Source organism: Chaetura pelagica, unplaced genomic scaffold (assembly GCF_000747805.2).
Source record: "Chaetura pelagica isolate M959 unplaced genomic scaffold, ChaPel_1.0 scaffold116, whole genome shotgun sequence".
Classification (NCBI taxonomy): domain Eukaryota; kingdom Metazoa; phylum Chordata; class Aves; order Apodiformes; family Apodidae; genus Chaetura; species Chaetura pelagica.
In genome coordinates this window covers 2,193,871-2,219,637 of record NW_009953655.1, presented here as the reverse complement: position 1 = coordinate 2,219,637, position 25,767 = coordinate 2,193,871, and positions in this window count along the sequence as shown.

Below are 25,767 nucleotides of genomic sequence, written 5' to 3'. Positions count from 1 at the left end.
TTTTTTTGTCTCCACATTCCTATTGTAGGATGCTAGTGGTGGCTTTTAGAGTAAAAATATATTTGTACAGTTTCAGAAATAAGATAATGCATGAAAGATGTTGCTATTTACAACTGAGAGTTACTAAACAACTTGGTTTCAGAAAGGGCTAAAAGCAGGAGCTGCTGAAACTTGGTGCCAGGGCCCCCAGGGTGAAAATGCCACTACTTCCTTAGCTATAGAAGTACAGACTTTGGCTGCCAGTGGCCAGAGCAGGTCTTAATAACTTCATAAATTCTTAGAAATGCCACTAATGTAGTTCAAACATGAGTACACAGGCTAATACCTGTGAAAATAATTCTGCTTTCATTGGATTAAAATGTGATATCTTGCATTAGAAGCTCCTGCAAGGCAGCCTGACCAGCTTCCTTTTATTCCAGGGTCCTCTTCTGCATGAGGAGGAGCAGCTGGGCCTTGCAGGAGCCCCCAGTGAGGCAGTCTCTGCTGTGCCAAGTCCTGACAGAGCAACGGGAGGAAACGCGCCTGGATTGGACCTCATCTCTGAACTGGGACAAGAGTAAAGCCCTTTCTCTGCTGAGTGACAAGTAAGTGCCATTATTGTATTGTCTTTAAACCATTACTTGCAGTGTTTGACTGATTCTTGCCATCGAGTTAGCACGTTCCTTGTGGAACCCAGCTCTATGATCGTTTAGGTATTTTCTTTTTGCACTAACCAGTCCAAACCTAGTAGTTGAGTGCTACAGATGATTTTTAGTTTTGCACACACAATGACATAAAATGGTGAGTTTATGAGGAAATTTGCCAATTGCTTTATATATCTTACCAAAGTGCCTGGTAGAGTGCTCAGGAGTTTGGTTGCCCCACATGGACCCTCTGCAATTAAAGGAGAGACAAAGAGAAGCATCTTCAAATATCAAACCCCTCCTCTGCACTCCACTCTCTTTATCAACCACAGAAAAAGCCTGGGATTATTACTATGTTAGTGCAGACACCTCAACGTGGATCAAAACCAGTTTAGCAATATGAAAAAAACCCACTTTATCAACACTTGAGATGTGCTGTTCAGACAGATTTGGCTCATTGAGGTCTACAGAGAGCTGCTTTCAGGAAGTCACATGTAGCACAAAATGATGAGGTTGTTGAATTTAATAATTTTAGTGGCAGACATATTTAGATTCTAAGGATTTTATTTATTTTTATTAATTAGATCTCCATATTAACCCACAAGGAGAGGATTCTCTCTTTATGTAGACACCAGTAAAAAATTCCATACATAAATAGTCAACATGACCAGAATTGACAGGCAGTTACGGGAGGTGCAGAGCTGTAATTATATTAGAGAAGATCTGAGCCTGAATTACTGTTATTTTTTGCTATATGAACAGTCCCTGAATATGATACTTATATTTACTTGGTGATCTCATGAAAGAATTATTGTTCCTTCATTCTGGAAATGTTGCCAGTGTGCTGAGTCCTGTACAAAGATGAAGCAACACTCAGCTCTGGTTGCTGAAAGTAACTTGACTTTTGAACACAACCCACATTTCAGACTTCCAAATTTACTTTCACAAAATCACTGAATGTTGCTGTCAAAAAACCTCCATGCTAGCATAGTTCAGCTGTTGAATATTCACAGAAAGCGACTGTGGTCAAATCCAAGTTCATTTTTTAACCAAAATGAATGTAAAAGACTGTTTTTCCTCCTTCCCCTGCCTTGCATATTTATGCACTGGACAGTGTGTACTGCGTAAGTGACACACTTCCTCATCCACCTAATTTCCTTTGAGTTTCAGGTATGTGCTCATGTTGAACAGCTATTTACGTGTGTTTTTCTTGAACAAGGGAGCAGAGCTTTGTCCCCAGAGCTGAGGAAGGTGCAGTCCATGTGGAATTCCCCAAGTTTTGCTGCTGACTAATTCAGTGAGCAGTCAGGGCCGGGCTTTCTGCGCTGCCCACAGAAAGAGATGAGCTCCCCAAAGAGAGGTACCTTATAGGGCACAGCACCTTCTGCCTCTCGCCATGCCTACAAAGGCAGCTGGAGGAAACAACTGGGAATCAATAACTGATTTTTAAGGAAACTCGGTTTGGGGGGGAAGAAGCCCACTCTGTGCCTGGTTAGCAGCACTCAGAGCAGAATAGGCTGCAAGCAGTATTCCAACTCCAGCCTAGTTCGGGTTGCAACTCTATTTTCTGTTCAGTTACCTAATGAGAAAATGGCAAAGTTGTAAACCTTGTGTCTTATGGTATCATTCCTGGAAGAGAATACTGTATACTGCAACTTCCAGAAAGGGTTTATTTTAAAATTCTTTGCTTATTCATGAAGCTTTTCACAGAAACGCACCGTTTTATTTACCTGAGTTAAGTTCTGGATTCTGCCCAAGTTTTTCTCTTTGGCCTCACTAACAGTGGGTTTCTGTCTGTTCCTACAATCCATCTGTGTTCTGCTCAGAGAAATGCCTTCCTGGAGCAAGGCCCGTGTTTGTGGAAGATCTTGCCTTTGGAAGAGGGGTTCATGATTTCTCATGGTCAGGTTCAGTGATTAAGATGGCATCTATTTCAAATCCACCTGTGGAAACAAACAAGGCTGCAGCTGTGGGTTTGCTGTTGAAATGAAGTACCACACTCTCCAAACACAGGGTTGGAGACTGGATATTCATGATAACACTCAGGGAAGTAGTTTGTTCTGCACAGGGAGTTCAAAACATTTTCCAAGTACTCATTTACTGAACAAACCCATGAGATATAGACACAGGGAAATAGCATGACCCTCCTCTTGCACAGGTGGGGAGCAGGAAATCAGAGTTTTAATGTTATTGTGATGCTTTAGCTGAGATCCTTCTCATATAGCTCTAGAAGCCTAAAGTTAGATATCTGATTTTGATATGCTGTAGTGTATTTTAACTCCTTTTATTTAGGATTAAATGAACTGCACTCTGGAGCTACCTGTTTCTCCCCAGATTAAGTATCTTTTGCTCAGGCTTAGGCCTTTATTTATTACACAACCTAAATGTTTTCCCAGTGGGGATACAGCCTTTTATAATGCCTTCTACTTGTTAATGTCTGAGAACATTCAGTCAAGCTCATATAAACTTAAGAGCCACATCTGGCTTGCTTGTTTCTGCAGCAGTGTCTCCTGAGCCTTGTCCATTATACACTGATTTCACCATCACCACAGTGCTCACTACACTGTTATTTGTGGCCTCAGTAGACTTTTACCCTTGAGATACTGTAGGCTCTAGGGGATTTTAAGGTTCCTTTTTCCCCTTGTCTATAAAACAGGGAGAGAGATGGACAGGAACAATGTGTGGGGTTGCAACATGGGTTGTTAACAGGAGTCCCTGCTTTCTGGTTTTCCATTTCAAGGTTGCTTTGGCTGCCCATGTCTGCTGTGCTCCTCTGATTTTCAGTCACCATGGGACACAGCATAGCAACAAAGTTCAGATAATTACTTTTTTGTTAGAAAAATTGATTTTGTGTTTTTGCCATTTCATTTACATAATGTGTTGTATATGAAAGAGTAAGTACACGATGCAGAGAAAACCTACTGTCGTCCGGTTGGCCTTACTGAAGGTTTTAGTTATATATTATATCACATCATATCATAGAATGGTTTAGGTTGGAAGGGACCTTAAAGACCATCTAGTTCAAACTAGTCACAGACACCTCCCACTAGACCAGGTTGCTCAGAGCCCCATCCAACCTGGTCTTGAACACTTCCAGGGATGGGGCTTTCACAGCTTCCCTGGAAAACCTGTGCCAGTGTCTCACCACCCTCACACTAAAGAATTCCTTCCTCATATCTAACCTAAATCTCTCTTCTTCCCTTTATTACCCCTTGTGCTCTTGTTACATGCCCTTACCACACTGAACACCATAATCACATCCAAATGATAAATAAAAGTCAACCTATTATATATTTCTAGGGCCTGATTAAATACTCAAGCTGAAAAATAGAGCTTTTTGGTGACAACTAACACTGGATTAGAACACAACCACATTTACATTAGGATTATACATCACCTCTCTTCTGGTTTGAATTAGCCAATTCAGGATGAAATCAGGGAACCATGCATTTTGCCTCAGGTTAGCTAGTAACGTCTGACACTTAATGTGAACCATGGCAAAAACCTAGACCTGCCTTTTATTAACTACTGTTAATAAGTGTGTCTTCATTAACCTGGTTTGATAGCAAGCAAGTAAAAATTCATCTAGCCTGGGAATGCTCTTCCCATGTGGTGAAGCTGAGAGTCAAGGGGATGAGGGATGCCCGTTTTGGCAGAAAACAACCTTATTTTCTTCTGCTGCAAGTACAAACATCTACAGACTCTACTCCTTGGAGGGCAGAAAGTTGGGCTGCAAGCAAATGCCAGGATTAGCCCTGTTCAAAATTGGGGCCTTATGTGCACAGGGGTTGGACAGGAAAGAACACACTGGTCTATGTGTCTGAGCAAAGTGACACAGGGTTAGAACTGATTAGGAAAAGATACTGCTGATGGAAAATGGTTAAGTGAAACGCTGAAGGCCTGAGTGTGAATACTTTGTTGTTCTGCTCTGAGATGTCCTGCACTTCGGGGTTGAGCAGAAACACACCGAGACCCAAAATGTCCACAATGTTGGAACAGCTGCATCTTAGCTCTTATTCTTAGGTTTACTTGAATAAATATCACCAGGCTGAGACCTATCATAAAGGGCTTTAGAAAGCTGACAAAGTAACAAAGACGCCTCACAAAAATAGGTCTCAGGCTGAATGCGGAGCTAATATTCTCTAATCCCAAAGGACTTTTCAAACAAACATATCTCCACAGAGGTCTATTTACTCAACAACTAGCATTTAAAATAGGTATATTACTGAGATCCAGCATTCTGTGCCTCTGTTTATATTCTGAAAATCAATATCAGAAGAAGAGGAAAAGGTCTTTGGCTGTTATTATCCTTGTGACTTTACAATTCCTTCTCCCCTCATTCCCTCCTGAGATGTCTGTGAATAGCTAGGAGCAAATAATGTCTTAATTGCCCATGAAAAGTAAACTTAACTGCTAATATAAATATATACTTAGAATGAGGACCTCAGGCTACAGAATGTCTTATTATTTAGAAACTGTAATTATTAACTCAGTGGGTAAATGAACCAAGATTTGCTTGGTTTCTCAAATTTCAGTTTGTACCACATTGTTGATAGGAATAAAACAATTTTTACTTTGGTTTTAGTTTATTTTTGTTTATATCTTCCCTTGGATTCTCAACATGCTTGTTAAATGGAAAAGAAAGATGATAAAAGGAAAATAAACATATACTGTATTTCATTATATCAGCCATATACTGAATCTTTGAAAGAAAAGCAGCAAGTCCATAGATAAGTGTAAGAGAGAACTAAATCCCCAGGCTCTTCTTTTCACATTCTGGCTGATGTTCAGGGATTCATCTCACACAGTATTAGACATTTGAAACTTTAGTTTGAGCCTATGCTTGTCTAACCCTTTCTCTTTTAGCATCTCTCCTGCCACATCTCAGTTGCAACACTGATCAAGGGTGCACAGGACAGGGAGGTGTCCCAGTGCTGTGTCCCAGGAGGTGCTCCAGAGGACTTTGGCTCCTGCTGACTCCTCCCAGATACCTCCAAGCTTAGCTCCACAAAACATGCTGTGGTCACAGTGGAGCTGAAAATGCATTTGGGCCTACATTTTGTGTCTGATGATGAGCACCTGCTAGGTGTCTTCATGCATCTTCTGACCTTAGCAGAGCCCTCTGTAGTTTAGCGTTGCTCTGCCCATGAGGCAGCAGCACCAGTGCTGGTGCCCCAACAGCCCACAGGCTATCAGGTAGGTAAACTGGACTTCTTCCCAGATGCCTCTCCCTTGGAGTTTGCAGGTGCCAGCTGCTCAGCAATCAGGTGGTCTGCTTGGGGCTGCCAGAACATGGCTTTTCTCCAATGGAAGAAATTTATTTATAGGGGGTTGGTTTGTTTTTCTTTGTCTTACAACAAAGCTCCTTGTAACCATGCTATCCTTGAATATCTAGCCCTTCTTGGCAGTAGTGTTCAAAGGAGCTCACAGAGCTGGAAAACATCACTCTTCTTTTTGGCTATATGGAAACTGAAGCATGGAGATAACAGCAATCAGCTCAACAAACAACATCTCCAGCACAGTACAAGATATACTTCTGCAATTCTGCAGAAACCAGCAGCACAGTGTAAAAGGGAAACTCTTTACTAGTTACGAAAGGCTGCTGAAATGTCCTAACTCAGGTGATCTGAGTGTATAATACGCTAACTCTGAGCACCTCCAAGTCATCCTATCCCAATTACAGCCCCTCCGAGGAGCAGTGCCCTTTTATGCTAGAGGAAGATCTGGTGTTCTGCACATTTTATCTAGTTTAGAGGCTAAATTAAGCCAAGGGAACATTTCCAGTGTGTTGCAGTGATATTAAAAGTATGAAATGTCAAAGTAGCTCTAGCAATCTGTGTGGCCAAACCTCTGTATGTGTGATCTGAATGCAGGGGAAAGGAACTTACCAGAGATAACCTAGATAACTCAAGGATGTCCTGAAACATCAGCTGAAGGGACAGGCTGCCTGACAGTTGAGTTCAGAGACAAAAGGCAGCATAGTGACAACTGGCTGGAACCACTCAGACCTAAAGCTTCAAGTTTTAACTTGAGCACAAGGTTTCAAAGGCAGCAAACACATTAAGAAGAACTGCAGACTGAGCCCACAGCTTTTCTTCTGTCAACACAATTCCTTGTAGAGTCTGATAGCTTACAAGACCATGCTGATTGAGCTGTGTATATACTGGCAGCTTTGCTGCATGAAAAACTGTTTTCCTGTGCTTTCACTTCCAGGTGTGGAAGGACTGTGCCCATGGAAGCAACGGGAGGTTAGCTCCAAATGTCAGGAACTAACAGGATAGGAACCATCTCTTCCTTCTCCAGGTGGATATACGACTCCTAACTCAAGACTATGTGCACATCTTCATAGTATCTCCCTCATAGCACTGGGCACTCTCTGGCTGCTTGTATCATGAGGGATGAAAAAGCTTCAAAAATGTTGCCCCTTCATGTTGTTCCAAGATGATATTCCAAAATCTAACAGGAGGGTAAGTTCTGTTGTGTCTTGTGGTTTTGAGGAGTCTGGAGCCAGGTTTTGATCTTCACTATATGGATTAGAAAAGTTCCCTGTAAATAAACAAATCTTTGAAGAAAACCTCCTCTCAGTTCAATCTATACAGCCAACCAGGGTGGACCTGGCTTCTCCTCCAGGTGGATTAGACTTCCTCTCAAAATTAAATGCTGGTGGGGTAATTTCTTGCAGATAAAGACTGTCCAATGCAAGCATTTAGCAACTAAAATAATCCAAAAGACCTGGCACAAGTGAAGAAGAGAGAAATCCCCGAATAAGATCACCCACCTCTTCCTCTGTCCCCATGCAGCAGGAGACATTAATGCTGACTGTTTTGCTTGAAACTTCCTTGACCTTGGTAAAAAATACAAAAAGACAAAATAGACGATGAACCTGCTGTTGATATTCAAAGCTTCCTTGATATTACAGAACTTACAGAGTCGGAGTCACAGAAGGTTTTGTGTATAACTTCCCAATGTAAAGTTCATTTAAGAAATCAGAGACTGAAAGAAGAAAGATTTGGGAAGAACAAAACAACTCATTTTTAAAAATTTCTTTAGTAGTGAAGTAAAGGAGAAGAAAAGCACATGAATAAAAAGTAATTATTTAATTTAAAATAGCAGTGTTCCCTAGAATGTTACAAAAGAACTGTTTAATTGAAAATAAATTGTTTATTTTTTTATAATTTCAGATTGAAAGTTTGTTTTAAAAGTGTTATCATTAAAAAAATGTTATTTTTTTACTAAGACTAATTTTCCAAGGAAAACTTATCTACAACATCCTTCATGCAAGTAAAGAACATGAACATGTTACTGTGTTCTTTGATGCATCCAGTCACTTGGATGTAACTATCTTTAATGTTTGCTTGCAGCCATGGAAACAATGTATGTTTCCCCTTTTGGCACCATAACAACTTTATCAAGACTCTACATTGGAACTTCAGTGGTTTAAAAAGGAAAAAGTAATTCAGCGGCTCTTGTGAGTCTTTTGTACTATGACAGGTCTAACCCGCTTTAGCTGGAGAGAAGCTAAAGCATCGACATCTTTCTGATAATCCCTGAAATTCAGTGATTCCCAGAGGGATGGTGGCACAGGTATCACAGGGTGCAAGAGAGCTGATCTCTCCTGGAGGTGGATGTCAGCAAGGGCAGGGTGATAGCAAGAGGTCACATATGTTCTTAGAATTGCTTCTGCAGTTGGAAAGAAACAGAGTTCTCAGACTAAGTTTTGAAGTGTTCAGGTCCCAAAAAGAAGAAAAGAGCTGCTCTTACAAGCCTTGTCTCACAGGTGAATACTGCTTTGTTGAGTGGGAAACATGAGGATTTACAAAGAGACCAAAGTACCAAAGCCCATAAAGGTGGTGAAGTTTCTGACTAGAGAGGGACAACTGGAAGAAAACCTCTTAGCCTTTGATGAGTGGAAACCAGGGGAATTTTCCATGTTTTCATTCTGAGTTGTGAACCCCAAAGAAGCATTCCACATTTTGCAATGTCCAGGCTAGCAGGATTTAAGGATTTAAGAGATGACTGATCTCAACCTACCACTCTGTTTTGTACTTCATGAAAGGAGAGTGGCTTTGGCTAACACTGAGACACTAGACAATTTGTTCATGCAGTTACTAATGTATCTGTTCTCATCAACAAAGAAAATGTTAACACTACTGTTAAGGTCCAGATTCCTTAACAAAGCTTGGAGACTTTGCAGTTGCCATTTTTATGATGGTGGCTTCCAGCTGGAGGACTATCAAGAACAACTTACCATAGGCTTTAATCGCAGTCAGATGATCAGTAATTTTATTGTCACTGTAACCAACCTAGATGACACAGGATCTGGAAAATTCAGATGGGGCAACAGAAATTCTCCATTGTGCCATGGTGTCACACCGAGCTCCTGCCTTTGCTGCACACCACTGTTCCCAAGCCTCCTTTGAGTCAATTCTTGGGTGACATCTTTCCAGCTGCATCCTGGCAGTTTTGGACATCCTCTTGAGACCTCCCTCAAGGCCGGTGCAGATATGCCCAAAGATGCAGATGTCAATGCAGTGGCAGCTGAAGCAAAGTTAGAAGGCCCATTTCACCCATCAGGGGTTCTGCTGACAGCTCCTGGCGTGCAATGTTCCTTCTGCCATCGCTGGGAGGAGGGAGCGAGACCCCCCCACTGCACCTCATGTTGCTCTTTCAGGCAAAGCTGAACAGAGTCAGCAATATGACTTGTCCAAGGCCACACAGAATAAGCATAGGGCTTGGGACAGGATCCATGTCTCCTCACCCTCAAGCTCAAGGTGGGGGTTTGCTTTTTTTTTAAGAACAAGACCTTCCTTCCTGTAGGTTGCTGAGCGCGTTGGCACCGGCCGCTGCAAACAGTCCCGACTTCGGCTCTATACAAGAGTGAACTGGGCATAATTTCCAAGCAATCCAAGGGCTGTCTGCTGGGACATGGGGGAAGAGGCTTCCAAGCCAAAAAAAGCAGGGAAAGCGTTATGCAAAATTGCTTCTCCATCTCCTTCCTTCCCACTTTTTGTATCATGTTGACAGAGGATGTTTCTCCTAGCTGTGGCCTGGCTGCTCACCCACCCTCTGCATGGGCTTCTGCAGCCCCTGGGGGTAGAGGTGCTGTTAGACAGAGAGGTTCAAGATTTCATAAGCTGGCTTTGTTTCACATGGGTGTGAAACCCAGTCTTGTTTGAAATATTCCATAGAGGAAACTCCCCTTACCTGATTCAAATAAAAAACCACAGTGATAAATAAATAAACAAACTTTGTATTATTTTTTTTTTCTTGAGCAACTTCAAAAGGTTGGTTTCAAGGAAACTAACCTTTTTTTTTTCTTCTTCTTTTAGATATTGAATTTTAGATACAGATATTTATTTAGATTTATATATTTAGATATTTATATTTAGATATAGATACAGATATTACAGGGTCTGGCTGTGTGTAAAGGGGTTGCAGGGCCCTGCACAACATCCACCTACAGACACCAGAACTTCTCCACTTCTCCACTCCATGGCCTTATTCAGAAAAATCATGTGGCACAGGAAACAAAAATAATTAAATCCAAAGTTCCATCCAAAAGAGAAGCCAAACCAAATTTCATTTCAAAATGCCACAGAAACACATTCTGACACCACCAGAGCTTTTCCTCTCTTTTTCATATGGTTGTGCAAAACAGTTCATTTGAGATGACACTCAGATCTCTGAGGGGAAAGACCTCCATCAAAGTTTTCCAAATAGCCCCAGAGGAGATGTTGTATTTCCTAATGAAATCAATTTTCTAAAGGATTAAATGGAGGAGGACAAGGGAAAAAGGATGATCCCCGGTGCAAAGAACCCTGAATCCTGACCACAGCTTTGCCACTTGTTCTGTTGTGTTTAGGGATGTCCCCATGCACTGTCAGTTTTTCCTGTGAAAAACAGAAACATCTTTTGCAAGAGCCTGTTTATGGCACTGGCATAAAGCACTAAGCTAACCAGGAATTCCTGTGTGTTCTATGGAGCAGGGCTCATCCCTGAGTTGTGTCTGTGGTTGTGTTTGGCAGAACATGGCCAGAGGTTCTACTCTCCACTTCCATCACCTTTTTTTTTTTTTTTTTTTTTTTTTTTTTTTTTTGGGAAATCAGAGAGCATGAGTTATTAGAAATACCAGGGACCTGAGATGCACAGAAGATACTTGACCTTTCATAAGACCTGTGCTCCCAGTCTCAAAAATCAAGTCTCCCTCTGGGTTTGAAATTTGACATTGAAGGAGCAGACCACCACACATCATCAGCCACTTCTGGAAATCTCAGCAAATTCTGCAGAAAATGAGAAAACCTTTCATTTGCAGTTAAAAGAACAATCCATAAGTGCTTTTAGCAACTACTGTGTGTCCCCGTTCTACTAAGTTATTTAACCTGAGACTAAGTTTCTTCCCAGACTCCTGGCCCAATGTAGCATGTTCTCCCTGCTGGAGATTCAGTTCTTGTACATCATGTAGTAAATATAAAAAAGAAGGTTTACAGCCCAGTGAATAGAGAAATCTCTTTCCAGGTCAATGCAAGAAATTATTGAGCATTGGAAAGCCCTAGTTTTATCTCCTGCCAAAGGAGGGATTAAGTGACAATGATTCCCAGGCCCAGGCTCTTTTTTTTTCCCTCTGCCTCTGCCTTCTTTGAGTGCAAATTGACAGAGACTAGTTTTCACTCCAAACAGCTGTCTGTTATTTGAATGGAGTCAGTTTCTAATCCTGCATATGACTGCCATCCCAGGCTGCTGCAGTGGAAATGTTTCTAGTATCAAAACAAAGCCTCTGGCACAAAGATCTGCTTGAGAGGGCCTTGCGAGTAACCTCTGCTTTCAAATACTATCTTTACTCCCAAGGCACTGCTCTGCTGGCTACCAAACTAGTCATTACCCATTTAATTAAGAAAAGATGCACTCTCTTTTGCATAATTATAAAGGAGGGAAATCAATGTAAGATGCTCAAATGAAAATCAGTTGCTGGAATCCTTCTATTTATTTTTTCTTTTAATGTGTGTTTTCCCTCCCTCAGTTTTCATTTGGAAATCGGAGCTTCAAGTGAAGTGGGCTGAAATAATGAATGGGATTGTTCTGAGAATTGTAATTCCCAAAGATCAGTTGCTGGAAATGCTCATACCAAACCCTAATACTAAGATGTCTAGAATTTTAGGTAGAATAAACAATCTAGGTATTTCTGTAGTTACTTGCCAATCCACACTTGTTTTTCAAAATCTCAAAAGGTCATGCACTGCTGACCTACATAACATTACATTCCAAATATTGTCACCTTTTTTGCCTTCAAATCTGAGACCAAATTTCCCAGCAGGTGCAATAATGCCATCCAGTTCAGGATGGCATGGAAGAGTTGAGCTCTCTTGCCACTCCCATTGATAATTTCCTTCCCAAATTTTGCCAAAAGACTTGCTCTGTTTGCCTTATGCCCTATCTGTAAGATCATGGCAGCAACACTCCTGTTAAAAAAGTCTGTCCACTCATTCCCACAGGAGCTGTTTCTTGCTACATGATCATACAGCAACATGGGTGCTGTGCCTCATCTTGGCCACACTTCTTATACCAAGAAGAATTGTCATTTAGCTAAAAACAATGCACAGAAGGAGACTGACCTTTTGTTAGTGCTCCTGAAGAGCAGCATGGCAAGTTTATGAATCAATGCTGAAAACGGGTCTGAAGTGGTCAATTTTTAAATTAAAATCTGTACATTTTTGTTCAGGAGAATGAAAATTATTCCTCTACATCAAAAAGCAATATTCAGGGAACTCAAATGACTTGCTAAGAGCTGCACAGAGACTCCAGATCAGGAGTAGGGACAGACCAATGCCTGGGCTCCAAATATGAGAATCTAATTTTGGCTAGAAAGCACAGAAAGAGGAGATGTGTTCTCCACTGCCAAAATAACTATGGTGAGCTACAATACCTCCACCTTCCTCAGAACATCCTTCCCATTGAAATACTGCACTGTGAGCCCCACCTCTGTCACTGTCAGAGTTGCCTTGGTTCAGAGGGGTCAGGAAGATCCTCTCTATTGCCTCTCACTGCTCTGTTTCAACTGTGCTCATTGAAAGATCATGAAGAAAGTTTGGGAGAGTTGGGGCTGTTCAGCCTAGAGAAGAGAAGGCTCTGGGGAGACCTTATAGCATGTTCCAGTGCCTGAAGGGGCTCCAGGAAAGTTGGGGACAGATTTTTTACAACAGCTTGTAATGATAGGACAAGTGAGAAAGGTTTCAAGATGACAGAGAATAGATTTAGATTAGATATTAGGAAGAAATTCATTACTGTGGGGGTGATGAGACACTAGAACAGGTCACCCAGAGAAGCTGTGGATGTCCCATCAATGGAAGTGCTCAAGGCCAGGCTGGATGGGGCTCTGAGCAACCTGGTCTAGTGGAAGGTGCCCCTGTCCATGTCAGGGGGGTTTAAGGTCCCTTCCAACCTAAACCATTCTGGGATTCTAAAACACAGAACAAATACAGACACTAGGGAACCAATTCTGTAGAGAAACATCCAGATTTTTATTGGGGGAAAAAGAAAGGAGGTTAGCTAATTTGGGAGTGCTCTTTCTTTTAATTAAAGGCTTCTTGCATGAATGGAAGATTTTTAGAAGTGAAAAGGATTGCTTCCTGTGTACACTGGATCCTTCTGAGCACAGCCAGGCAATGAAAATGAGATGTTATACCATCTCCAGGGAGAGGCACTGCTGACAGCCAGGTGCTGAGTTCTGAGAATTCTTAAATTCTCATGGGTAGCCACAAGAAGTGCTGGGTTCCCCAGAACAGCTCACACAGCTTGGTGTCATCTCTGTGGCATCAGAGGCCAAGGAGATGATAAGAAAAAGCAAATTTCATCTACTACTTTAGTGTCATACTGAGGTGCCGGGAGGACAGAAGGGTGCCAGGTTGGTGTCATATTCAGGGATGGGGATGGGGTTGGGTGAGAGCAGGATCACTGCAAAGGAGGCAAGCAGTCATGCTATAGACTGGTACTGCAGGGGAGAAGACACCAGTGAAAGGAAAGCGGTTCATGAATTGGCAAAACATGCACAGTAGGAAAGGCTGGAGCTTGATGGGCCTTGACAGCACTAACACAGCCCCTGTAAAGGCACATTGAAGACTTTAGATAATGAAAAGCTCAGTGCCCAAGCATGTATCTCTAATTAATGACTGCATTTGGCACAGTAATCTCTCTCAGATTGACTTAATGCTCAGTTCAAGAAGCCTTGGAAACGCTGGCAGGGTTGGCTGGTCCTGTCAGGGGCTGCTGTTGCTGCCCTCTGAGGTGCCTGGCTGGCTCTCCCAGTCCTATCACTGTGGTGAAAAAGATGGTGCACCAAAGCAAAGAGCATGAACAGACAGTTTGGAGAGGTCGGTCAGCAGAAGTGGCCTCCAGCAAGACACTGGCTTGCTGCTGTGAGGCCCCCTCAATATGAAAGGGATGATCATCCCCAGCTCATGAACACACTGACCTCCTGTTTGTCATAACGTGTCCTTCATGGGGAGGTACTAACAACTAGTAAGAGTTTTCAATCCAAACTGAAAAGCTGCTGTCTGTAGCCCAAGAATAGCTAATGAGGAGCAATCTGGATCAGCCCCTTGGGAGGTTCCTGTAGGAGGTGGCAGCTGGATCTGAATCACAGACATCTCCTGTGAGCTTTGGTTTTGGTCTGCCAGAGAGATGGAAGGGCAGCAGTGTGGGAACAGATCTGGATCATGGGCTCAAGAGTCTGTCTTTGGGCCAAGGCAGCAATTGCAACAACCCATTAATTTGTGGTGCAAGTCCAAGGAGAAAGCCCCTCAGAGGTGGTGGGATGCAGAAGGCAGAGAGATAAGGTGAGGGATGTCTTCTGCACAGCCTATGCTTTGGTTTTGTGCAAGAGAAGAGAGGCAATAAAACCAGAAATATTTGTTTGCTTGTTAGTTCATGTAGGTGAGCAGAAATTCCCTTTTCAGAAATTCCCCTTTTCGTGGCTGCAATAACTGATCATCTTGGAGACAGGATCCATCCTGCTTTCAAAACTCCCCAGATCACTTCAGTCCAACACCACTAAGGCCTTTGCTTGGAAGCAGGGGAATTTTACTCAGGTGTCTGTCCTGCGTTACCCGAGATGGGCCCTAAGGGTGGACCAAGACAGACTAAGAAGTTCATCTCACCTTCTGCACCTTGGATGTTCACTTCTGCTCCTACCCCACTGCCTGGTAGGACCATGTCAACCTGCAAGTTTTTTTTTCAGAAAGTCTGGGTTTAACCCTGTTTCTGCCCCCAGCTATCTTTCCTGACAGACCAGGAGCAACAGCTAATGGTAGCACATGGACAGGAGCAAGTGGGATTGCTGGGAAACAGGGACAACTCCGGCTAAACTTTCAAGCAAACTTCATATTGTATAAAACTGTCTATCTTCTTTAGCTTAGAGGATTCTTTATCTTCCTGTGTAAAATGCAAATAAAACCCTTCAGATTTCTGACAGATTTTTTTCTGGTGAGAGATATTGATGTCTATTAGTGGAGGCCATCCAATGGCTTCAGGCAGGTGATACCACCTGAAAAATTATCTACATCTGCCTTTTCTCACAATTTGGGAGAAGGTGATGGTAATCAGAGAATCATAGAATCATTAAGGTTGGAAAGGACCTTAAAGATCATCTAGTTCCAACCCCTCTGCCATGAGCAGGGAACCCCACCACTAGATCAGGTTGCACAAAATCTCATCCAACCTGACCTTAAAAACCTCCAGCGATGGGGCATCAACAACATCCCTGGGCAACTCATTCCAGTTCCTCACCACTCTTATGGTGAAGAATTTCTTCCTAATATCTAACTTAAATCTTCCCTCTCTCAGTTTAAAAAAATTACCCCTTGTCCTGTCACTATCTTTTCTGATGAAAAGCCCCTCCCCGGCTTTCCTGTAGGCCACTTTCAAGCACTGGAAGGTGCTCTAAGGTCTACCCGGAGCCTTCTCTTCTCCAGGCTGAACAGCCCCAACTTTCTCAGCCTGTCTTCATAGCAGAGGTGCTCCAGACCTTTGATCATCTTGGCGTCCCTTCTCTGGACCCTCTCCAACAGTTCCATATCTTTCTTGTGCTGAGGGCCCCAGAACTGTACACAATATTCCAGGTGGGGTCTCACCACAGCAGAGCAGAGGGGCAGAATCACCTCCCTGCCCCTGCTGGCCACACTTTTGATGCAGCCCAGGATGCAGTTGCTCTCTGGGCTCCAGCACACACTGGCGGCTCATGTCGAGCTTCTCATCTCCTCCCACCCCCAAGTCCTTCTCCTCAGGACTGCTTTCCAGCCATCCAGCCAATCTCTTATCCACTGAGTGGTCCGTCTGTCAAATCCATGCCTTTTAAGTTTGGAGACCAGGATGTCATGTGGGACAGTGTCAAAGCCTTGCATAAATCAAACATCAGTTGCTCTGCTACCATCCACCATCTCTGTAGCCTTGTCATAGAAGGCCACCAGATTGGTCAGGCATAACTTGCCCTTAGAGAAGCCATGTTGACTGTCACCAACACCTTATTTTCCATGTGTCTTAGCAGACTTTCCAGGAGGATCTGCTCCATGACCTTGCCAGGCACAGGCATGAGACTGACCGGCCTGTAGTTCCCTGGCTCTTTGTTTTCCCCCTTTTTTAAAAACAAGGGCTATGTTCCCTTTTTTCCAATCAGCACAAACCTCACCAGGCTGCCAGGACCTCTCACATATGACGGACAGAGGCTTAGCAATTTCATCCGCCAGCTCCCTCAGGACCCATGGGTGAATCCTATCAGGTCCCATAGATTTATACACCTTCATGTTCTTTAGGTGGTCATGAACCTGCTCTACACCCACAGCGGGGGTAATTCATTCTCCCAGTCCCTGGGAGAGAGCCCTCAGATGGCAATGGAAACATCAGACCTTAGTCCTTATCACAGCTGTAGAAGTGGGACATTATCTCTGACAAATGCTTTTTTAACTGTCAGGAAGCTGTTCTTTGTAACTAGGCAGCAATGTTCACTGTAACAGTTTGAGTGGATTTTGTTTTTAACATTTTTCAGAATTTTGAGGGCACAGTTTTTCAAAAATGGCAAAAAAAAGTCAGAAGAAGAAATTTAAATAAGAAAGTATTTTTTAACTGCTCCCCAGCTCCCCCCCCCAGGACAAGACCTACCTTAATCCACAGTGTCTCCTGATTAGAAACTGGATGGTTTTTGTGTCACTTAGAAGAACAGAAAATAGTCAGTCTCTTGGAAGAGTGGGTAGGCAGAGAAACACTATAATGTTTGAGTTACAATGTTTGAAATCTAAGTTTTACCTTCATAAGACAGTGAAGAAACATTCCCTACTCATCCAAGCAGTAGACAGAAAGATTGGGTTATTTTTTTATTTCCTTCACAAGCAGCTTTGCTAGTCTGTGAAACTCTCTACCTCATGTTAAAAATGGCTGTAACTGATAGGAAGGTCAGTTTGTGGAGCATCCCCTAGGATCCACCTGCAGGGCCATTATTTTGGCATTTTTTGCCTTTCCTGGACCTGGCCACTAACAGGTACATGGGGATGGAGAGGACAATAGGAAATGCTTTTGTTAATGGACATCCCACAAGCCATGCCTGCTCCACAGGGCCTTTGCCAAGGGTTACTTATCCATCTTTTTCTGAGAAACAGCCCCTCTTCATCACCATCCTGGCCCCTCACAGGCCATCAGAGAGTTAGGGTGGTTGGGGATGCACTGTGCTCCTGAGGGCACCATGAGAGAGGAAGATAAAAGACTGGAGATTGCTGGCTGGGTCTTCAGGTGGTTGTGCATGACCATGAAGGGGTGGGATGACCCTCTTCTCCTTGGGTATGCAGTAAGTGTGCACACACAGAGGCAGATGCATGGGGCTACCAGCAGGGATACACAGGAAAGCAGGTTTCTGCAGCAGGATCCTTCAGGTAAGGATGTCCTGGCTCTACTTTCCCTCACAACCATCAATCTACTTCTTGGTTGAGAGCCTCTCCCTTGCTTTCCCTGCTTCAAAACAAAAGGTCCGTTCAGGGAATGCCAAAGTGCAACTGGATAAAAATTTAAAAAAGCTACCATCTTTCCCTCTGCTCCTCTTAGGGTGTCTGAAAGGGCAGGCTCAGCATGCAAAAAACCAACAACCAACAAACCTGCTGACTTCACACTCTGCTGCAGAAGGCGATTCGAAACCAACCAAAATAACTGTCACTGTGTTTAGCCAGAATCAATAAAAACACTAAGGGCCTGGCATTGTCAAACCCAGGAGAAGATAAATTGCCAGTTCATGAACGCTCCCTACAATGTATCCTGAAAAGAAGTTTTCTTTCCTTTTGCCTCAGAAAAAAAAATAAATAAAAAATGGTGAGGGAGAGGGAGAGAGCTGAGAGTGGAAAGAGCCTGGCAATGCATATTTCATGTTTAATGATATTGTTTTAGTAATGAGCAATAAAATGTGGGGCCTTGAATGATGGCATAAGAAAGAATAAATAACAGCACTGCTTACCCTGATTGCCTGTTGGATCACATATTAAATCTGAAGTAAACTGTCTTATTTGTAGGGACAGGCAAAAAACTTGAAAAAGCAATGGAGTGACATGATCTGTCTTTTAAAAAATGCCAACAATTTTGGATGCCCAGCCTGAGATACAGTCATGGGTCCTAATTTCAGAAAAAGAAAGAGCTCAGCACAGTCCCCAGACTGCTAGCACTTTTTAGCTCTGAACAGTGAAGGTGCCTCACGCTACACGTATGGGAGATCAGACCTGGAGGGCTGTGTCTCCATAATCATGCCTGGTTTTACTCCCTGGCTCTGCCAATCTGCCTGAAAGCATTGCCACCCCCCTCCCTTTACAAATCTTGCCTCACCTCAAACCACCAGCCACTTTTGCAAACCAAAGCCAAAACCAGAGTTCTAATAGTTTCCAGAGATCATGAGAGCGTGTGGAAAAGCCACATCCAAGTGATCCTTTATTGAATGTTTTAACAAAATTAAACAGAATATGGAAGAATGCAGAGATAAAAAAGTCAAGAAGAAAATAAATAAGGTTATTTGTTTCCTTTTCTGGGTTGTTTATCCTTACCCTGGTAAGCCCCTTCGTTTTCAACCTGAAGCCATGTCCTGGATGTTGCTAGACATCCATGCAGACCTCAGACCTGCATGGTATTTGTTGACCCACGTCAGAATGTTCTGCTCAGTGCATGAAAGACATCTTCTCTATGAAGAAGGAATCACTTCCACCATGGCAGTGACCTTTGCCTTAAGCAAAAAATGCTCATTGACCAAGTCCAGAATGATGTGGTGGGCATGGAGGCAGCAGCTGGCATAGAGGGCTGAGGAGTCTTGGAGGAAAATTGGCCGCACACAAAAGCAGGGATGAGGTTAAAATGAGGCAACCAGACACCATTTTTTCCTTGGAAGTGCTGGTGAGAGAGCAGGGAAGGGAGACAGGTTGGTGTGTCTCTTTGGCCCATCTGCCAGGAGACCGCAAGAAAGGAGGAATGTCCCCATCAGACACACAGGGGTAGAAATAACATCTCTCTCCCAGGGCAAGAAGCCTGTGTTGCTCAGACAAGGTGTCTACCATTTGCACCATCAGGGCTGGATCTGTTCAATCTTCTTCGAACAAAAAGCAGGTTGTTTTTCTCCTGTTCATATCTGCCATTCCTTGGCTCCCCACCCAGGTGGGTTTCACAAAGGCAAAGTGAGTTATCACAGAAGAAGGCAAAAGGCTGAACACGCAGCTGCCTGGTGCTTGAAAGTACCCGCTGCTGCATGCAGAGCTTTGCACAGCGTTTTTAATTAGATGTGACAGCTGAGGGTTCAAGCATGTGAGGAATTCCAGGCTAGATGAAAAGAGCCCGGGCAGAGATCAATAAGGATAAAGAGGCAGTGATAAGGAGAAGGACCTGCTTAATCTTGTTTTTATCTCTGTTTATTTATCCTCTGTCAGTGGTGCTCTCCTGATCAAACACACAGGCATGTAGAATCCAGTGCACTTACTCCGTACGACATGACAATAACAACAGAGCTGGCACTCACATCCCCATCCACCCCATCCCTTGGCAAACAGGGTCTTCTGCTGGCTGACACACAGCCATCACTGCCCGTGTCTGCTCACCAGTGCTCAACAGCTCTCCAGGGCCCTCAGCTCTGGCATGTCTCCTGTCCCTTCCCGAGCAGCTGATAACAAGTGTCGCTCCTCTCCCACACCTTGGCACTTGACAACTTGCATTGAAGCTGGAGACGGGCAAAGCAAGTCCGTGAGGTGTTGGAGAATGGAGGTGCTTGGCTCTCACCTCTTGCCGCCTCAAGGAGCCCAACTCTTCTCCAGCTATTTTTACTCCACATCTCATTAAATTTTTTTTTAAGAGTTAGAAATCACTGTTTGCTTTGTCCTTGAAACACAGACACTCTGCAAGCCAGAGGGTGAGGATCCAGGGAGCTCATAGAATTCAACAGGGGAGCTCTTCCTGCGAACCAGGGCAGAGCTGGGTGCTCATCCATTAGACCTCCTTGTCAGGGTTAAGTGGGGGTTTAATCCCTGATTTACACCCTTCCTGATGGCTCTGCTGTATATCAACTCCAAATTTGGGCCCAAAATGTATTTCTTTGCTCCTTGGGTTTTTACCAGCCTGTTTATACAAAGCAGGGGCATGGGGCAGCCTCTTTAGTGCACAGACTTGCAGGAAAAAGTGCCTGGGATTTTCATGAGATGTGGGGCCCAATATTCCTGTCTGTACCAGGGCCTTTTGCACTGCCTGAATACACAATCAAACTAAGCCCCAGGGCAGTTGCTTGATTTAGAGCAGCTGAGGGTATAGCTGGATTTTTGGAGAGCACACATGCTGTGACTCCAGAGGAGAAATGGACTCAAAGGTACAGAATATATGGGAGTCCATACTTAGCCATGTAGTCTCTGAGCTATTTCCAGCCCTGTCTCCCCCCTCCACCTCAGCTTGTTGAATAAAGGTAATTCCAGCAAGCCTATTTTAAGTGATCATTGCATCTATTTCCAGGATGATTTGTCTGCCAAAATTGTAGCATGTCCTACCTTCCATACAAGGCTTTTCTACTGAAGATTGCAGGAGGCAAAGTGTTTCCAGCCTTGTCCTAAGTATCAGAAATTCCTACCTGCAAATTAGCTATTTCTGTAAGACACTAATAAATATTAATCAGCATAACTACTAACACATCACAGATTTAACTTCCACTCTAGGTCAATGGAGAGGCAAGATGTTGATGACATATTGAAGCAGTTGCATTGGCAGTGACACTACTGAAGTGTGAATACAGCATTTTCTTAAACCCAGATTAATTTCTTTCTAAACTTAAGATATTTCATTGAAAAACCCAAGCTAAACTTAGTCAGTTTAGACTGTTGCCGTAGTCTGCAGAAGTTGCCCAGAGAGTGAGCTAGTCTGTCTTGCATCTTCTGGTGGTCCCTTTTTCTTTCTGCTGTCTAAGGAGGAGACTGAGTGACAATGTCCCTCACCTAAATAACTACACTTGTAACAGATTAATCAGACCAAGGCACTTTTACAAATGACCTGTTAAATGCCTTGGCAACTTTGAGATAAACAAAGGCTTCACAGGTGTTCTATACCAAGAAAGAAATGCTGTTTGCTTCACATGTTTCTCAGTGTCTATGGGGGATGGAGGGTGTCTCTGAGATGGGACAGCCAGAATGTTGTTGTTTATCTGTCTGAAATGGGTTAGGAAAATCTCCTGTCAGGATCTCTAGCTGACAAACAGCAGCATGTTTGAACAACACAGAGCTCCACAGGTTGCTCTCATAGATGAGGCTTGCAATTCACCCAGCTATGATTGCCCATGTGTCTGCACTGTTAACTGCTGTGTTACCAAAACTCCACCACCAACCCTCATCCTCCTCCTTCAGAAGAAGGCCATGGAGCTGTTGAGATCTTCCTTTGTGTCTCCATATGTGGGTCCTGCAATGTGAAGTCTGACTACCTGTAACTGCAGCCCTTCCAGACAAGCCCACTAAGCGTTAGTGCAAGTCACTATCCCCAGGGTCACCACTGCTTGGTGGGAGGAGTGGTGACAAGGGCTAGCAGCTGCACAGCTTCTCCATCAGCTGCAGGCAGACTGCAGATCCTCATCCCCTCTGTGGGCATGGAGACAAGCTGCTGCAACAGCCTTCTCAGGTTAGCTCATTAAGGACCTTTGTTAGAAAAATAATTTTTTTAAAAAAGGTTGTCCAGGATTTACACAGCTCTAGGGGATTTAAGCTTCCTTTTTTGTCACACTTTCAAGGATTGTCCAAGCAATGGGAGACAAAAATCCTCAGATTACCAATTGTTTTCCACCTGTGTGTTCAGTTTCTTGTCAACAGGTTTTGACATTTTTAATGACGTGTTCACCCTGGGAAGGAACCCCATGCATCCCCTTCTAACCCTTCCCTCAAACTCACCCTGACCATGACCCTTGCCATGCCCTGTGCAGCTACTGGAGAGCTGTTGACCGCTCATTATCAGTCATAGTTATCTTAATATCACCTCATTCCCCTTTGTCTAATTAGCTATCTTAATCTCCTGCAGGTAGGCAGAAGGATCAGATTTTTTAGGTGCTACCCTGACACAGATAATCATAACAGCTATTTTAAGGGTTTGAGGGGCTTGCAGGAGCTGCAGCAGTGAGTAGGGTGAGGACCATCACACCAGCCTGATGAGTACCTTGGATCTGGATGCACCTGGGAGGAGCTGGAGGGGTTTGGACTCAGGCTATTCCTTACCAAGCTACCCTTCCTGTTCAATTCAATTAAAAAAAAATTCAAATTCAGGAATCTTTACTGTTGTTGTTGTTTATATTAAGCTCTGGTCAGAGGAGAAATATCAGAGCTGTCATTGAACCCCAGCACACAGAGTCAGATCTACTCTGTGTCCCCTGCAGACTGAGGATATTTTCATCCAGAATCACTGGTTAGAAAAACAGAGGCAAGTTGTAAATGATGGGCCTGAGTTGAGGTTCAGACCTGGAGTATAAACACTCAGTGTAATCAGGTCCAAGAGATGCAGATCAGGGAGTTATATTGCTTTTGCTACTTTCAAAATCAAGATAGACCAGAAAAAAAAGATGAAGATGAAGAAAAGTGAAGAAAAGATTGGAGTGGGGGAATCCTTACTGCATCCTGAAGGAGGAAAGGAGACGCACTTTATTAAATGTTAATGGTACATGAATTTCTGACTGAACATTTATTTTTAATTTCTTTTCCATACTATTCCTTTGCTCAAACTACCTATTTCTCACTCTGCTAAAGACATGTAACTTCTCTCTGTTCTGTAAGTGTAAGGTGCAGCAAGCAGTGACTGCCAACCAGTTTTACTCAAACCAGGGACAGCAGTTTGGGCCCCTGTTAAAACTTTCTCTGAGTCCTCATCCATGGCTGATACCTACAAACAAGCCAAGCAAGAGAAGCATGTACTTTCCTCCCACCCACACACACTGGCACTTCTTGTCCCAGACACTCTGTGGCCATTTCTATTTTCTGATCTGGCATCTTTTCTGATCCCTTGGCCAGTTTGGAGCAGGCAACAGCCTTTCATGACCTTTCATTACAAGCTAGTGGTGGCACAACTTGTTCAGCACAGAACAGGCAAGGGTGTACATGATCATCTCTCCCTTGGAACTGGAGCCAAACTAGGACTTAGGAGGTCTTTTAAGAAGTATGTTTGTTTTACTGATGACCTTTTAGAAGAAATGACTGTTCTGTCCCATTTCTTACACCAAATTTGGCCTGCCTTGCATTGAACAGGCTTGATGAGTGTGCAGCTGGGGGGATTGCTTGGCATCCAGTGGCAGAATTGAACCCACAGGCCTGACAGTCCACATTTGCATATGGTTTCTGGATAATTCATTTCCTTGTTTTCCTGAGAGGTCATGCTCTTTCCACTACTCACCTGTGTAAACGGAGGAAGGAATTTTTCTTCTTCTTCTTCTTCTTTTTTTTTTTTTCAATGTAAAAACTGCTCTGCCTACATGATGCCCTCACTGAACTCCAAGTCTTATCAGCAGCTGATTTTGAAAATCAGACCTACTTATCCCCCACCAAGACTGAATTCAGCTGCAGCAATCAAAATGCCTCCAAGCATGTCCAGGATTTCCATACTAGAAAGGGAGTGTCCATGTTCATGCTTGTGTGGATGGTCCACAGAGTGCCCCACACAGGAAAGGTGAGGAGCTTGGGCGTAAACCTGGTGTCTTCTTTTTGACATCCACCAGAAGAAGCATCCTGAAGCAACTTGATGTGTTGAAGTTAATGTGTTGAAGTTTCTCCTAGATAAAGCAAAGCTGAAAGCAGGAACTTCCATTCCTCATCTTTTGTGGGTGCTCTGAAGGTTGACCCCGCTGCAAAGCACTTCGAATTAGACTGGTCTGGCATTTAGGAGACCTGGGTTTTACTTGTCCCTGCCTTCCCATCATATACATCCATGACTGTTCCTCCAAACAGTTCCCTCCAAGTCCAGCTTCAACTCAGCAGTGTATTGTCTGATGCTTCTTGAGCAGGGATAGTGACCCTGTGACAGAAATATTTCATGAGGAGGAAAACCAAGGTAATTTTAAGATGCAACATACCTCACTGAGTGGGGTTCATCTGTTGTGATGTGGGCATTTTCTTAAGATGATTCAGAAATGTCCATGAACCATAAATCAAGCCAAAGATGAGTATGTAACTCATTAGACATAGGTATTCCTAATGCAGACATCTAAGGGAAAGTGAGACTATTCCCAACTTCTGAGCCCATGACCAGTACTCTGGTGAAATACCTGATGATATTCAGATTCAGAATTCCCGAGTAGGGACCGCAGATGTGTTTTGGATCTATTTAACATCAGCACCTGACACGGGTCAGATGTCCACAGGGGGATGTTAGATGCAGATTACATGGTGTAAAGAATAAATTGTATTGTTCAGTCTGATTCACTTTCATTATTTTTACTTACTTGTGTACTTCATGTTAAGGTAGCTCTATAATCAGTGAAGTGCCTTTGCCTTCTCTTTCACTGTCTCTGAAACTGAAGGCAATACTTAAAAATACTGAAATTGAGAGGCCAGGCTACCCAGATGTGTAAACTGTGCATGGCACTGGTGGCAGTGATGCCCAGTGAGCAGACTGATCTTAAGAAAAGGAACAGATGCAGAATCAGTTTAAGACCTTTACAGAAGAGATAAGGGAGGATCTGAACATTATTCAGTAAATCTCAAACTTCTGGTGATCCAGATGGTCCCTTTGCTCTTTTACTGATGTGTGATCATTAGCAGAGATGTGTAGCCCATCAGTAAATCAACCTAAATACTTTGTTATAATAGTCCTCATTACAGAACATTGATAGATTAACTGTGCTCCTTTTCAGTTTATGAGCAAAGCTCTTTGCTCTCCCTGGCAGTGTGATTAATGTGAGGTTCACATACTTAACATTAGAGACCAGTATTTATGGCCTTAAAAACATCAAGAAAAAAGCAAAATGTCTGCTGTGACAGGACATATAGTACAAGTGTCAAATCTTATCAAGGATCCTCTCATCCATTATAGCTTCAAGAGGTGCTATCATTTACCAAGCTGACCTAGGAGACCTCAGAGCCTCATTGTAACATTCTTTGTATAGTAATCCAGTTAAGAGCAAAATGCAGGCTAAGTGAGACATCGCTTAACACTTTCATATACTCAATAAAACTGTTACTGGGAAAGAAATCATCAGTACGACAGCCAAAGTCATTCTTCTCCAAGGGGGAAGGACAGAGTCCAAATTATCCTTAGCCATGTGAAGTGATTTTTTCCCTCCCTTGCTGTACAAACAAATTGGGAGCAGCAGTGCTGCTGCTGACAGGTGGGTGGTACAAATTTGGGGGTGACCATAAGGTAGAGTTGAGGCACAATCCAGGCCAGTCCATCCCATCCACGTTCACAATGATTAGAGTTGTTTTCAATGATGCTGATCTTAATCAATGTGGCTGGAACTTAGCTGGGGCTTTCAAAAGAGTTGCAACGGGTTGGTCTGCAGTGCAGCCTGAAAGCTTCAGGGAGCACAATCCCTGTTTACATGAACTCATTTCTCTTATGAGCTTCAGAATCCAAAATCATGAGTGAGGGAAACAGATCATAATCTCCAGTTTGGGCATGCTGCTACAAAGTCAAACTTCTCAAA